Source organism: Ochotona princeps, chromosome 4 (genome assembly GCF_030435755.1).
Source record: "Ochotona princeps isolate mOchPri1 chromosome 4, mOchPri1.hap1, whole genome shotgun sequence".
In the NCBI taxonomy this organism is placed as follows: Eukaryota; Metazoa; Chordata; class Mammalia; order Lagomorpha; family Ochotonidae; genus Ochotona; species Ochotona princeps.
Window position 1 is genome coordinate 105,262,531 of NC_080835.1, and position 16,177 is coordinate 105,278,707.

The window sequence follows — 16,177 nt, forward strand, 5'->3', positions numbered from 1 at the left end:
CCCTGTTTGTGGCCTGGGAAAGCAGTCGAGGACGGCCCAAAGCCTTGGGACCCTGCACCCACATGGGAGATCTGGAAGAATCTCTGGGCTCTGGGCTTCAGATTGGTTCAGCTCCAGCCATTGCAGTCACTTGGGGAGTGAACCAGTGGACGGAGGATCTTCCTTTCTGTCTCTCCTCCTCTCTGTATATCAGATTTTCCAGTAAAAATAAATAAGTCTTTCTTTAAAAAAAAAAATGTAAGCTTCATCTTCCCTGGTTGATGGATTTTCAGCAATCCCAGTAAAGTCAACTGTGTACCAGATTCTAGGTAGATTAAACAATGCTGCCGAAAGCCTGCTGCACTGACAAGAGGGAGATACAGGAAAGCTGAAGTCTTGAGGATCCTCCGCGTATCCATGCACCAGTCTTCAGGGTCTCACTGTCTGAATTCCAACACAGCTCTGAATACCAAGGATATTTGTATGTGTTCATCTCTTACTCGGCAGCACATATACTAAAAAAAGGAAGAAGAAGCAGCTCAAACTAACAATCTAATATTCTACCTTGAAAAATTAGTCAAAACAGCAAACAAGAACTGAAGCAAACAAGAGGAAGAGCTAACTACATTAGAGCAGATACGCATGAAACAGCAGATTGAAAAACAAAGGAGGAAACCAATAACTAAAACTTGAATAGGTCAGTAGAACTCACATACCTTTAGCTAAACTGACGAAGAGAAAGGTGAGGGGCCAGTATCATGGCAAGTGAAGTGATCACTAGTAACACCAGTATCCTGCTCCACCTCTGATCCCTGCTCATGCTGCTGGGAGAGCAGCAGATGTCCTAGACGGTTGGGCCTCTGGGGCCATGGATGAAGCTTCTGGGTCCTAGTTTTGGCCTGGTCCTTTCTCAGCCTTTGCAGCCACCTGCAGAGTAAACCAGGTGGTGGAAGACACCTGTCTCCCCTCTCACTGCGTAGCCCTCTTTCTGTAACTGTGCCTATCAAATAAATAAATAATTTTCTGATATTTCTTTCTTTTTATTTGAAAGGCAGATTTTTTTTAAGATTTATTTATTTTATTGCAAAGTCAGATCTCTATAGACTGAAGGAGAGACAGAGAGGAAGATCTGTCCGATGATTCACCCCCCAGGTGAATGCAACGGCCAGAGCTGCACCAATCTGAAGCCAGGAGTCAGGAGCTCTTCCGGTCTTCCACATGGGTGCAGGGTCCCAAGGCTTCATCCTGTCCTCGACTGCCTTTCCAGGACAGGAGCAAGGAGCTGGATGGGGGCAGGGATGTCGGGGTTAGAACTGGCGCCCATATGGGATCCTGGTGCATTCAAGGCGGGGACTTTAGCTGCTAGCCCACCACACCGGGTCCAAAAGGCAAATTTTTACAGAGAGAGGAGAGACAGAGCAAGGTCTTCCATCCTATTGCACTCCCCATATGGCTGCAATGACCAGAGCTGAACTGATCTGAAGCCAGGAGCCAGGAACTGCTTTGAAGTCTCCCACATATATCCTTTTTTTTTTTTTTTAATAAAAGGAAAGAAAAATGAGAGAAGAATCAACTCACTTCACTGAGGCCAGGAAGGATCTCATTACTGCCAAACTTAACAAAATAAAGAGTTAGAGCAGAATACTTAATATAACTATATTACATAGAATAGTTCATATAACTTTATTCCAACAAATTAGATACTTTAGTTGAAATGGAAAAATTGAAACAAAAGCCGCTGAAAGTGGCTGTAGAAAATTTGAATAAAGCTATAACAAGAGGTTGAGTTAGCTATCAAAAAGCAAAATGGCATCACTGATCATTTCCACTAATCTTAAAAGAAAGTTTAATACCAATTATTCACAGATAATACCAAAAAGCAGAGGAGGGACACTTCTATGATGTCCAGCTACCAAAAAGAGCAAAAATACATACATATATATATATATATATATATATATATATATATATATATGTATATATATATATATAAACAAGAAAATTATCATAACCCTTCATGGATGCAAAGTCAATGACAAAACAGTAGGACTCAATCAACAACATAGAAAAAGAATTACATATTAGGCCAATCATGATTCATTTTAAAAAGTTAATATTGGTTAGAAATATGGAAATCAGTAATACTATGTAAAAAAATAAAGGAAATGTAGTACATGATGATCTCAATGCCCAGAGAAAATATTTGTCAGAAATTATTGTATGAAAGTTACTAGAATTAAAATGGGGTTGCTTGTGTTAGCACTAACAATAAATAAAATACAACCTGGAGGTTCTGAAGGAGGAACTCAAAAAGCACTGCCTGACAGGATTACCCTGCAGACAAAGTGCACCATCAGAGCCGCACATCACCTGTGCGTTCGGCCTCACCCTCGTGCCACGGTTGTTAGTCACTGCTGTGGTCACGGTAACTGTTTCAAAATATCTTACATAAACAACTCATTCTTTTTTTTCATTTTGTTAGCATTCATCTCCAAAGACTCACAGGACTTAGTCTGTTGAGCAGAGCACTGCAATGGAAATTTGTATGTCCTAGTAGATGACATGTATTCAACGAAGTTGGCACGGGAAAGGCTTTTAAAGGTGAAATGAAGAGTATTGCCTAGGATGTTATGAAACAGTAATCCTTAGCCAGGAAGCCTGATAACAAGGGTGATGTCAGGCTGAGGTGGTCTCTGGATAGACGCCCTGGTGTAAACAGATTTTGTGTAAGGTTACAGTGGTCTTTGAGGCGAGATTATTGTCCTGGCAGTCTTCTGTGATATTTAGTATTAGGCAATTGTGCACGGGAACATTCCTTCATAACCTTCTAACTATCATTTTAAAATGTGCAATTTTCACATTTTCAAAACTACCATTGGGCTGATGAAGGCAGGTGGTAGCTGAATGAAACGCTAAGAACAACTCACCGCAGAGACACAAGAGTAAACAACTATTCAGAAGAGCTGTGCAAGCCAGGTGAGAAACAACTGAGTCAAGTTTTATTACGACAATAAAAGAGGCTAGGAGCCAGCACCATGATGTACTAGGCTAAGTGTTAGCCTCTGACACCAGCATCCAATATGGGTGCCAGTTCGAGTTCCACCTGCTCCATTTTCTATCCATTTCCCTGCTTATGTGCCTGGAAAAGCAGAAGACGGTCCAAGTGCTCAGGGCCTTAAATCCATGTGGGAGACCTGGATGAAGTTCCCAGTTCCTGGCTTCAGACTGACCCTGATCCACCTGTTGCAGCCATTTGGGGAATAAACTAGTGGATAGAAGACCTCTCTCCTTTCTTCACAAAGATTAAATACATACATACGTACATACATACACACACACACACACACACACTGTTCCAGAGCAGGGATTAAGGCACAGAGAGTTCAGTGATCACTTAAACTCCTAAACCCATACCAGATTGCCAGTTCAAGTCTAAGTTGATTCAGTTCCAAACCAGCTCCCTTGCTAGTGCTTATGGGAAAACAGGAAGACAACCGAGTGCTTGGACCCTGACACCCATGCCAGTGACCTGCTTAGGGCTCCTAGCCCCTAACTCTGGAGTCTTTACCCTTTACCACCATTTTGGGAGTGAATCAGCTGATGAAAGGGAACTCTCTTTTTCTCTCTTTTGTTCTCACTTCGTGTGTGTGTGTGTGTGTGTGTGTGTGTGTGTGTGTGTGTGTGTTTCTCTGGCTTCCAAATACATAATTGTTTATAAAACCTGGCTTTAGATTTAAACATTTTTCCAAAGAAGGCATCCAAATGGCCAACAGGCACATACAGATGCTCAACACCACTAAGCAGAGGCAAATAAAACCCAAAATTAGATATCACTTCATTTCAGTTATACTGACTTTCACTAAAAAAAAAAAAAGAAAAAAAAGCTAAATAAATCTACCAAGACGTATTTAAGATATATCAAAATATAGAAATTGGGCCCGGCAGCATGGCCTAGCGGCTAAAGTCCTCACCCTGAACGTGCCAGGATCCCATATGGGCACCGATTCTAATCCCAGCAGACCCACTTCCCATCCAGCTCCCTGCTTGTGGCCTGGGAAAGCAGCTGAAGACAGCCCAAAGCCTTGGGACCCTGCACCCACATGGGAGACCTGGAGGAAGCTCCTGGCCCCTGGCTTCGGATCGGCACAGCACTGGTCGTTGTGGTCACTTAGGGAGTGAATCATCGGAAGAAGATCTTCCTCTCTGTCTCTCCTCCTCTCTGTACATCTGACTTTCCAATAAAAATAAATAAATCTTTAAAAAAAAAGATATATAAATCAAAGATGGGAAGCCATCTTTTGATTTGAAAGTAAGAAATTCATACTGTATTGTATATTTGTATCTCAATTACACAGATACTATACATTCCTTCAAATGAAAAGCCATAAAACAAAATCAATAACAGAAAGAAAAATAGAAAATTTACAACAATACGGTAAATAACTTGCTACTGAATGACCAGTGTGTCACTGAAGCAATTAAAAAAAGAAAATCAAAAACCTTCTGGAAGCAAATGATGCTACTGTGTGACCTGAGTCCTTGAGGAATCTAATAAGAAAAAGACACTGCCATTGCCCATACCTGCAATGTCAGAATACACTTAAATAGCTGAATGATGGACTTGGGGCTATTTATGAAGGACCACACTATTGTAACGATACAGGGGAAATCAGTTGGTGGGGAGGGGATTTGGGTAGGAGAGAAAGGAAATCCAAAAGTCTATGGGACTGTACCATCAGATAATAAAATAAACAATTTTAAATAAATAAATCCACCATAGAAACCAGCAGTTTTACTACCAGATATGTATCCAAGGGAAATAAAACACTGTCAAACGGATATCTGTACTTCCCTGTTTATTGCAGATCTATTCACCATAAAAAAGAAATGGACACAGCTTAGCGGTATACCTATAGAACATTAGCATGTCATCTACAAGCATAAAATCACTGGGACCTGAGCTGTACAGGCAAGGATGGTCATCCAGCCCTACTGGCAGATGGCTGAGGACTTGAGGCAACCCGCAGGACCCAGGTGGTAGCCTGGCTGAAAGAGGTCCTAGGGTCTGAGCTATACAGGCTGGAGTGGTCACCTTGCCAAGCTTGAGAGGACATTGGACCTGAGCCACATGGGCCAGGGAGGTTGCCCAGCTCTTGCAGAAGGTCTGACTGGGCTGCAGACACCTTCAGATGATCACTCTCACAGACCACAGCACACCAGTGTGCCCTGAGCTCAATGCACACGTTGCATGTTGGACCACCTGCTCTGCTGACTCTTTTGCAAAGGTGTGTCTTTGCTGATCTCTAGGCCTGGATGTATGCAAAGGATGTCTGGCTACCCCAGTGAAGCAGCCAAAGACTTCAACTACCTCTTCAACAGAAGTATAGCCTTTGCTTTCTCCATATTAAGGCTGCAGCGCCTTAGCACAGACACGTTTCACTGAGCTCTTCTCTTGACCTCTCTAGAAGCTGCTACTGGCAGGAGAATGCCTTAGTTAGAAGAACTTAGTGAGTTCTTCTGCTATAGTTCTAGAAGATATCAGTATGTCACATGAAGCTAATCTTTAAAAGCTGTTATCTTAGGCCATTTGGTCTACACTTCAAGCCAGCTTCTACACTTCAAGCACCTAAATCTGTAGACACTATTTCTAAAGTAGTTATGGGCAACTGGCAAGTCTTAGGAAAAATTTTTGCTGGCCTGGGACCAGCAGCCAAGGGGCCTCACAGGTCAAAGATAGGCTGCTCCCATGATGTACCACCCCACTGGTCTCAGGAGTCACAAACCAACAGCTTGAAACTGGGGTCCTTAGAGAGGCCACAACTGCAGCATGCCACCATGCCAGAACAGGTGCCTGAAGCTGGGGTCTGATGCCAGAATCCTGCCACCATGCTGGTCTAGGAGCAGCAGACTAGAGACTTAACAGATTTTAGACAGTCGTACACAGTGCACCTCTGCACTAGGCCTGACAGTTTGGGCTGCTTTTCTCCCAGCAGTCTAACACTTACCTAAACAGTTGCCTGCAGCTAGGATTAGCTCTGATTCTGAAGGAGCTTGACTAAAGGGATAGTGTGCAAAGCTATGGTCAGAGTTAAGAGAACCAATGGCAGTGCTGGACAAAGAATCGGCAAGGATGTATGAGGATAAAGAAAGAACTCAATGACCAGAAGTGTGTTCAGTGCTGGAGCCAGGGCAGTGAAATCATCCAACAAAAGCTAAATAATCAAGCGATGCTGCCAGAACAAATACTGCATCTTTTCTTTCCTCAGCCCTCTGCCTTCTGATCTCATGTGTTTCCTCTCATCTTTCAACATCACCCGTGGAAGTCAATGAGCCAGGGGCCTCTGGAGGTGTGGGCTTCAAGGATTAGAATATTGGAGCACAGAGTAAGCCAGAGAAGTGTGAATTGGGGTTGGAAGGGACACATAGTGTGGATAGAGAATAATTAGCATTACATTTAAGGAGGCTTCCTGAACCTGGCTCACTTTGTGTGCCTACCCATACTCTAATTCTAAAGTAATTTTTCAAGTATATTGTGTCCCACAGATACCTTCTACGCTGAACCAGTGGTCAGCATAGCCAGTCAGTTCGACGCGTGTCCACAGTTGGTGCTGGTGACCCTTTCCTTCCAGACGTGGACAAATTGTAACTGTTCTGGAGAGCTTTGATTTTTTCCCCAATCACACCCATTGAGAGGGTATTTTTGTGGTTTTGTTTTCTTTCCATATAAATTTTAATTTTGATGAGAAAAAAAAAATCTTACAGAAATCTTGGATGGTATGGCAGCTCTAATTAGCCCTGAGCACAGCAGTCTTATTTAGTGGGAAAATAAATTCCTTTGAATGGGTTCGGGCCTTGGGTTTGGGGGCAAGTGCCGCTCCTCACAGTGTGGTGGCTGTGGGGGGTGCCCCTGCCGGGTCGGACCAAATGCTGGGGGCTCACGCCAAAGACACTGCCGCAAGGCAGTAAACGAGTCCTCGGCCTCCCCCAGGACCCAAGAGAGCTCTTTCCTCAGGGTAAGTGCGCCATGAGGGAACTTGGGAACTGGGTTAAAATTCCTAGCTCCACCCAGCTACTAATATCTTGCGGCTGGGTGAGTTTGGGAGGGGTTCGGGCGTTGAGTTTGGGGGCAAGTGCCGCTCCTCACAGTGTGGCGGCTGTGGGGGGTGCCCCTGCCGGGTCGGACCCAATGCTGGGGGCTCACACCAAAGACACTGCTGCAAGGCAGTGAACGAGTCCTCGGCCTCCCCCAGGGCGGCCAGTGCACCAAGTGGTGCCAGGCTTTGCCTGCTGGCTGCCCGGCGGCAAACTCTGGGGTTTTTAAAGATATGTTTGCTGCCTGGGGACACCCATGACTAAGTCCAATTTTAGTGTAGGTGAGTAGTGAATCTTGGGTGATTCCCAGTGACAGGGTCATGGAAGTTTTAGGCATGCGTGGGGACTTAGACCTGGTGGTTTGAAGGGAAGTACCCAGGAGACAATTACGGTTAGTTAGCTACACCAACCCAATTCGGAATACAGAAATGGCCAGCTTACCTAGAACATCACTGATTGTCACACACCAGCCCACACCAATGCTAGGGATGGGGGCCTCTTTGTCTGTGGTGGGTACCATTACCCAACTGTTTGGTGAAGTGGTGGAGTGGTCACATTTGGCAGGGTCAAGACTCTATCCAGCACACGAGAGAACTTGGTCTGGGGGTAGACTCTATGTGGTTGTGTGGGCCCAATCCTGTGGAAATACAAGTTCCCCTGGTTAGTTCACAAGCTGGGGTTGGGATGGACTAAGCTAGATGTGACCATGCCACCTGCCATCACACACGGGTGCAGGAAACCAAAACAGTCAGCACAGGTCAAGGCAGCAGCACCTGAAAGTGCATCCTTTAACAAGATGTGGGGTGGGCCGTGCTGCCACTGGAAGGGGACAGAATGGACAGGGCTGAACAAACCTTAACTCACAAGAAACAACAGAAATCAGGTTGGAGCACAGGCCATGCCAAGTAGGTCCTTGCACCTACTGATCTGCGTAAGATAGGGATGCTAAGCTACAGCATCTAAGGGGACATGACAAGAGAGGGGCTCTACCAAGTTGAATCAGAGCAACCACTGGCCTTCACAAGTTCTAAGGCTGGGAACAGGCCCAGTTGGGCAGCTAAGGGGATACTCTAGCTGGGTTGAGTTTCCCACCAATGAGCGCATGGGCTGTAAATGGGGCTGCGTTCCGATCAGGATACGAGTGTAATCCCACTTGGCACAAGTGTGGACTGGGAATGGAAGCACCAAGCCGGGCCAGACTCCAACAGCATCTGGTGCTCTGCAGGACCAGGGGAAATGTATGACAGATTAGGCTAGGTCTCAGCCCTTACTGAATCATGTGTAAGCTGTATGGGGATATGGAAGAGCCATGGCTGGGTTGAAACATCCAACAATAAGAACCAGATTAGGTTGAAGAACAGTCAGGAAACACCACTGTTCCTGCTAGGACAGGAGGTGAACCGAACAGGGCTGGTTCATGGACCCACTGGTATGCGCGAAACCTGGCACTGGGAGAGTTTCTGATGGAGGAGCCTGGCAACTCCTCTGGCAGGACACAGTCCCTGCAGGTAAGCCCAAGAAGCACAATAGGAAACAGCCCAGAACAGGCTATGGAAATTATCCCACTGGTATACACATGGCATGGGTTGGGGGCAGATCAGGCTGAACCTGTTCACATCACCCACTGGTGAGTCAGAGCGCCAGAACAGAGTGGGGGTCGACCCAGGTTCGGTTGCAACACATACTAGTACACAATAAGGAATGCCAAGGTGAGATGAGCTGTACCAGATGTGGTACGCCCAAACAGCACATGTGATAAACAGGGGGAGGAGGCAAAGCTGACAGGGGAATGTGGGCTCCCCTGCTGGACAACTACTTCCATTGGAAAGTGTGAGTCGGGAAGGGGGCAGATCAGAATAGGCAGGGCTGTTACACCTGTGGGCCTCATGTGGGCTAGATAAGGGAAGGGCCACGGTGGGCTGACTGTTCTGACTGGTGCAAGCAAAAACTAGAGTGGGTGAGGGTTGGTTGGGCTAGCCGCAGTACTAGCTGGCAGAGGCTGGCACTTGGAGCTAATTCTGTCAAGTCAAATGCCAGAACTACCTGGAGAATGCATAATCTGGGAGTGAGTGTGGCCTAGAAGGGAAATAGTGGACACCTCCTTCGTGGCTACCACTCTCATTGGACAGCACGAACACCAGGACTGGGGCAAGGGTGGCTGTACAAAAGGGCACCTGCCAGTAGGTATGTGGGCTGGATAGTAGTTGGTTGGGTTGAGCTGGGCTTCAATGCCCATCGACACGTGCGAGAGCTAAACAGGATGTGGGACCGACTTGACAAGCCTGCAGTGCGTACTGGCAAGCATGGGAACCAGGGTAGGGGGCAGAACTGGTAGGGGTTATGGGGAGTCGCCCCAACCAGGCTGCAGCTCCAACCGGTTTGCGTGAGGACCGAGTATGAAGTGGGCAGGCTCAAACTGGACTACAACACCCGTTGTTCATGAGGAAGACAGGGTTGGAAACAGAACGAACCCAGCAATCCCAATGACCAGCATGAGCATAAGCTGATTGGTGTGACGGACGGTGTCGGACTCTGTACTAGCAAACTCGCACAAGAATCAGGCCTGGGATCATCTCAGATAAAGTTTCTTTGGAGATCCCTCCAACTGAACTGCTGATCTTAGAACCCCAACCATGAAGAGACTGTCAGCCAGTGGATTCTGAATAGGACTCATTGCGATTGGAACTGAGAGACTGGCAGCAATTCAGAACTGATGAACTATCAAAACTGTATGAGCAGGACTCTCAGAGCGTGCCTCCTGTTGGGGATCTGGGATGGGTGGGAGATTGGGTGGGGCTTTTCCCTTTGTTTTTTCCCTGACGCTAGATACAGGGTAAAATGATATTGATGTGGAAACAACGGAATTACCCACTTTCACCCTGTAGCCCTTGACACTCTGTTCCTTAATCAACTAAGTAAGATTATTAAATTTAAAAAAATTCCTTTGAATGACTATATATATATATATATATATGTATATATATATATATCCCTGAATTTTTCTGACACAACTTTGCTAACGGAAGCAATCTTTTTTTCACCCAATGCATCAGTTAAGGTCTCAACACAAACACAGTGTACACATGCTTCAGATATCAAGGGTTGCCTAGAAATTAATGGCTATTGTTAAAAAAAAAAAATGAAAGAAAAGAAGGGACCTATATTGGTGAAGCACCAATAGAAGAAGACAGTTACAACCCTACGGTGGAAGGAATAAGGAAAAAAGTATAAATCAGTGCTGGCTCTGCCCCTTACATTAATCCCAAAGCAAAAGGATCAATCAGTCCATAACCCATTTCTTTCTCTTCCCATCGCCACATCATTGGGCAGGGAAGTAGCTGTGGCAGCCTCTGGAAGGCAACACGGATCCACCTGCATAGCCACTTCCAGAGTCCCAGACACACGGAGCACGCTGCAGAGGAGAGTTCAGAATCCAGGAGGTTCTTGGACTGCCACACATCTCAGCAAAAGATGGAATAATGCAGCAAGAGGTCCTAAGGCACAGTGAGGAGCAAGAACTCTCCAGTCGGGAGCGATGGTTCATGAGAGGAGCCACACAGCGTGAGATGCAGCCTGGAGGGAAGAGACTGCAGCCAGAGACCAGGCACCAGAGCAGGGAGGAGCCAAGAACAGTCTCTCTCTCACCTTCTGATTTCCTGCGGACACCTCCCTTGGCTGCACCCACCCAGAAGCCTACTCGCCAGGAAATGTGAATGGTGGAGTCCACAGAGACAGACACAAAGAAGGTGGAGAAAGAGCCTGAGATTGACCAGCACTACCACTCAAGCACTCCCTCTAGGGGGTAGAAATAGCTGGGCACTAGTACAATAAAATGATTCATCTTAAATATCATATTAAAATGATTTTAACTTTCTTTTGGTTATGTATGCATATACATATATTCATTATAATCCCATGCAAGAAGTGACTGCTATTGAGATTACCATATGTTATACCAGATATAATATTCTGTAACATGTAATTATAAATGCTTGTAATGTGTTTGACAATTTTGAAAATAAATGTTAGACAAATAAAAAAAAAAAGAAAAGAAATAGCTGGGGAACCGCTATGAAATCAGCCTGCTAGGGTTGGCGTAACCAAGGACTACAAACTGGGTCGTTTTTTAAAAAATGGCTCTATGGTTCAGTCTTCACCTTGCAAGCATCAGTGCATGTCTCAGCTCCTCTTCCCGTCCAGCTCCCTGCTTGTGGCCTGGGAAATCAGTGGAGGACGGCCCAAAGCCTTGGGACCCTGCACCTGTGTGGGAGACCCAGAAGAGGCTCCTGGCTTCCGACTGGCTCAGCTCTGGCCATTGCAGCTATTTTGAGAGCCAGTCAGTGGATGGAAATTTTTTCTTTTTCCTTCTTCCCGTAGATCTGATCCGCCTTTCCAATAAAAATAAATAAATCTCTAAAAAGTAACAACGAATTTTCACCATTACAAAGGCCATAAATTCAAAAGCAAAGCATTAGCAACACTCATCCCCCTGTTCTAGAACCCTTCCCACTAAATTCTGTCTAGGAAATCTGGGTGTTACTTGGCCTGACATCTTTCCAGCCTCCGCCTCCATCTTCATGTGGTGTTCTGCTAGGCCCTGTGTCTCATGTGCCCACCTTGCTCAGGAATGATCTCATCTTAATGAATTATGTCTGCCAAGACCGTATTTTCATAACTAGACCCCCAATGCAAAGTGCTTAGAGTTAGGAATTCAGCATTATCTGAACCCATGACATCATCTTAGAGGCATCCTTCAGGCCTGGTGTTCAAAGAACGAAAGGCAAGTAGTTTCATTTTGGATTCCTCGCGAGTTTTGAATAGGCCGTGGTGCCCAGATGTCAGTCTGTGGACTGGTCAAGTCTAGAAAAACAAGAGTGGCAAAACCAAAAACAGATTCTTGGATTCTACTCTTACAGACTGATTCTAAAAGATCTTGGCTGAAATGAAGGATTTTGTATTTTTAACAGATTTTATAGGGCATTCTAAGGTTTCATTTGAAAAATAGCTAAGAAAATAAACAATAGGAGATGCCCCTTGGATAGGATTTCAGAATCTGACAGATAAAATGCAGAATATCCAGTTACATTTAAAACTTAAAAAACAATAACCAAAAATATTTAACTGGTGTAATTACACCCCCCCCCCGAAATATTGCATGGGATATACTTATACCAAAACAGTATTCCTGGGGCTGGCATTGTGGCACATTGGTTAAGTTGTTGTGGGGACACTAGCATCCCATATTAGAGTGTTCGACTCCTGACTGCCTTGCACATTCATTTACCTATTAACGTGTCTGAGCAAGCAGTAGGTGACGGCCAAGTGCTCCCATATGGGCAGCCCAGTTAATAAAACAGAACAGGCTGTTTGGCTCAGGCTGAGCACTACACCCACATGCTGAATCATCCTACTCCAAGAAGAAAACATGCTGAACCGGTCTGCTCTGATAAGACCATCTCCTGCTGGAAATTTGAGCTCAGTAAATGAACACAGCAAACCTGCTGTTGTCCTGCTGTCTCCCCGCTACTGCTAGTACAGAAAGCATCCTTGCTCCTTAGTCTCTTCCTGCATCCATCTTGGGGCCACATCTTTCGAGCCCTCTTTCAAGATGCTTGCTTGTACCTTCTTCCCACGGTCATCTCCTGGCCACCTCTGTCTTGCCTGATGCAGCAAATAAGACTACCTGCCTTGTCTTACCCTACCCAATGTGCTTCCTAGGCCTCCACTGGACAACCTTCTGAGAAGCTGTTCTTTCAAGGATCTCACCTTGTAACCCATCAGTCCCCTTCACTGCCATTTGCCATCCAGTTATTTGCTGTCTCAATTTTGACTTGCTATTGAAGGTCCTCATATATTTCGGAAAGAAAGCCCTTTTCACGGGTATAGTCTCCCATTCCGTAAGTTGCCTTTGCACACTACTGAATGTTTTCTTTGCTGTGCAGGAGGCTTTTTGCTTGCTCTTCTTCTACTTGTCTTTTTTTCATTCTTATTGCCTGTGTCTTTTGGGATCATTTCCAAAGTCATTGCCAGACCAATGTCAAAAAGCCTTCCCTCTATGAGTTCTACATGATCAACTCTTAATTTTAGTATTTCATCTACTTAGGTTTAGCACTTTCATCCATTCTGAGTAAGGATTGGATCAAATTTCATTCTTTTGCTCATGAAACTACACAACACAGGGGAAAAAATCTAACTCCGTGGCATTTTTTATTACTTATTCTATTTTTAAAAACATTATTTTGGATGTTTACACAGTTGATTAAGGTAGGAAGAGTGGAGGATTAGGAAAAAATGGATGAGACCATTGTTTCCAAATTTTCTGTTTCTTCTTGCTTGTATCTGGGGGTAGCAGGGGACTAGGTGGAGAAGCCACACCCAATTGGCTCAGTACCTAGGGACGGGGAATGGCCACCTGATGTCATCCCAGAGTCCCAGATGTGGAGCATGCTCTGAGGGTTCTGCTCAGTGGTTTCAATACTTCTGAAATGCTGTAGGTCTCACTGGTCCAAGGATGAAGAATTCTGTCCAAGCTCCATTGGCTGACCTAGTCTACCTTAGAGTTTGTATTTGCTCAGATATTTTCTGTCAATGCTTGACTAGAATATTGACCAATTTACTCTGCCCACCTTCTTCCGCTATGTCCTCTGCAGGTCCCAGTGGACTGCCATATCCTCCATGTACATCCGGGAATGACGTCTACTGCTCTGTCTGAACCACTGAGGAGGCCCGTTCTGACACATGCACTCCACAGTAAGACCACGGATGCTGTGATTCTCCCCATGGTTAGCGTTCTGAGTCTAGTGGATTCAGCTGGGGGATCCCCAAACCACCTTGTCCGAAGTGATCCCAGGCCTGACTCTTGTGTGTGCTTGCCAGTAGAGGGTCTGGCTCAGTCTGTCACCCACATCAGCCTATGCACATTAAAATTATTTGCATGGCATTCCAGGAAATCATAAAAGAGATAAATCAGATGTTTCTCTAATTCTGAAGTCCTTGGTCAGATGGAAGTATCTTATGTTGGGGCTGGCAGTGTGGTGCAGTGAGGTAAACCGCCACCTGAGAGGCCAGCATCCAATTTCACAGGGCAGATTTGAGTCCCTCTATTGCTTTATCAATCCATCTTCCTGCTAACACACCTAAGAAGGCAATGGACAATGGCTTGGGGCCCTGGAACCCATGTGAGAGACCTGACAGAGCTCCAGGCCCCTGCTTCAGCTTGACCCATCCCTTGCTGTCATGACCATCTGGGCAGTGAAATAGGAAATGAGAGATTGCTCTCCATGTCCCATTCATCTTTAAAATACATTTTTAAGGGCCCGGCAGCGTGGCCTAGCAGCTAAAGTCCTCGCCTCGAATGCACCGGGATCCAATACGGGCGCCAGTTCTAATCCCGGTAGCGCCACTTCCCATCCAGCTCCCTACTTGTGGCCTGGGAAAGCAGTCGAGGACGGCCCAAGGATTTGGGACCCTGCGCCCGCATGGGAGACCCAGAAAGAAGTTCCTGGTTCCCGGGTTTGGATCGGCACGCACCGACCGTTGCGGTCACTTGGGGAGTGAATCATTGGATGGAAGATCTTCCTCTCTGTCTCTCCTCCTCTCTGTACATCTGACTTTGTAATAAAAATAAATAAATCTTTAAAAAAATACATACATATACATACACACACACACACACATATATACATACATTCATTTATTTGAAAGTCAGAATTACACTACGGTGGAAAGCAGACAAAAGGAAGTGGTAGAGAGAGGACTTTCACCCACTGGTTCCTCTCCAGTTGGCCACGGCAGCCAGAGCTGGGCCTGACTGAAGGGAGCCACTTCTGGGCTGGACGGGAACCAATCCACAGATGGGATGCCAATGTAACAGGTGATGCTTTTTACACCACAGCACCAACCCTGTTGACTATTTCAAAAAATCCTTCTACCTCTTACCCAGTTATTCTCATCCCACATATACATTCCAGAATGTTCTTGGAAACAGATTAACCTCTTCATAGCTTCTTCACTAAAAACCTTCCATAACTATCTACTGCTGAGCAAATAAAACCCTACCCTTGGCTTTCGTAACTCTCCATTGAGAGTCAACTTGTATTTTCTTGTTGTTGTAGGCCACCCCAAAACCATAATAAACGGCTCCCGCACAAACCCTCACCTTTTCTATTGCTGGTTCTCTGCTGTTTGAAACGGACTCTGGATTCTCATTAAAAATGTATACATTGGGGCCCGGCGGTGTGGCCTAGCGGCTAAAGTCCTTGCCTTGAAAGCCCCGGGAGCCCATATGGGCGCCGGTTCTTTTTTTTTTTTTTTTTTATAATCTATTTTATTGTGTTGTTGACAATCTTTACATAGTTAATTACAGTTAAAGAAAGAAAAAGAAAAGAAAAAAAAAAAAGGTTCAGGGGGTATAGGGAAGTGGGTAATACTATTATGTCCACATTGTTTCCATCTTGTATCTGAGGTAAAGGGGGATATTGAGGGGGAAGCCCCACCCGGTTTCCCGCCCACCCCGAGTCCCGGATGTGGGGCATGCTCTGAGATATGTGCTCGAGTGGTGTTAATAGTTCTCCAGTTATGAATCGCTGCCAGTTTCGCTCGATGAGGTCGTCCACTGATTGATATGGTCCATCATAAAGTCTCCGTTTGCCCCATATATCGCTGCCAACATATAGCTGAGATGAATGATTGATCTGCTCTGTCTTCTGTCTTTTCTTGATTAGAGTTCTGAGTCCAGCAGTTCGATTAGGGAGATCTCCAAAGAAACTTTGAGGTATTCCCAGACTAGTTTCTTCATGTTCTAGCAAGCACAGGGCCCGGCACAGTCCATCACCACGATCAGCTGGTGGTTGCAATTGCTGGGTTGGTTCTGTTTTCAGTATGGGCGCCGGTTCTAATCCCGGTAGCTCCACTTCCCATCCAGCTCCCTGCTTGTGGCCTGGGAAAGCAGTCGAGGACGGCCCAAAGCTTTGGGAGCCTGCACCCGTGTGGGAGACCCGGAAGAGATTCCTGGTTCCCGGCTTCGGATTGGCGCGCACCGGCCCATTGAGGCTCACTTGGGGAGTGAATCATCAGATGGAAGATTTTCCTCTCTGTCTCTCCTCCT